Source organism: Cryptosporidium andersoni, assembly GCF_001865355.1.
Source record: "Cryptosporidium andersoni isolate 30847 chromosome Unknown contig_123, whole genome shotgun sequence".
NCBI classification, from domain to species: Eukaryota; Apicomplexa; class Conoidasida; order Eucoccidiorida; family Cryptosporidiidae; genus Cryptosporidium; species Cryptosporidium andersoni.
In genome coordinates this window covers 1-321 of record NW_027122807.1, presented here as the reverse complement: position 1 = coordinate 321, position 321 = coordinate 1, and positions in this window count along the sequence as shown.

Genomic DNA, 321 nt, shown 5'->3' with positions numbered 1-321 from the left:
ATAGAAACTTTTGAAATTGATAATAAAAATAATCATTATCATAAAGATAAAGATAATCATATAAATAACAATACAAATAATGAATATATTGATAATAATATACCTAAATCTATCATTGAAATATGTAATTTAAATAATAATATTTCAAATTCTAATCATATAAATACTAATATAAATAATATATTATTAAATCAAGAAGAATTATGTAATATAAATGAAGGATCACCTTGTCCATTTTTAGTTGGTTCTAGTTCTGAAGCTTCATATGAAAGATCATGTACAATATATCCTACAATATCTCATATAGAATTTAATTCTGAT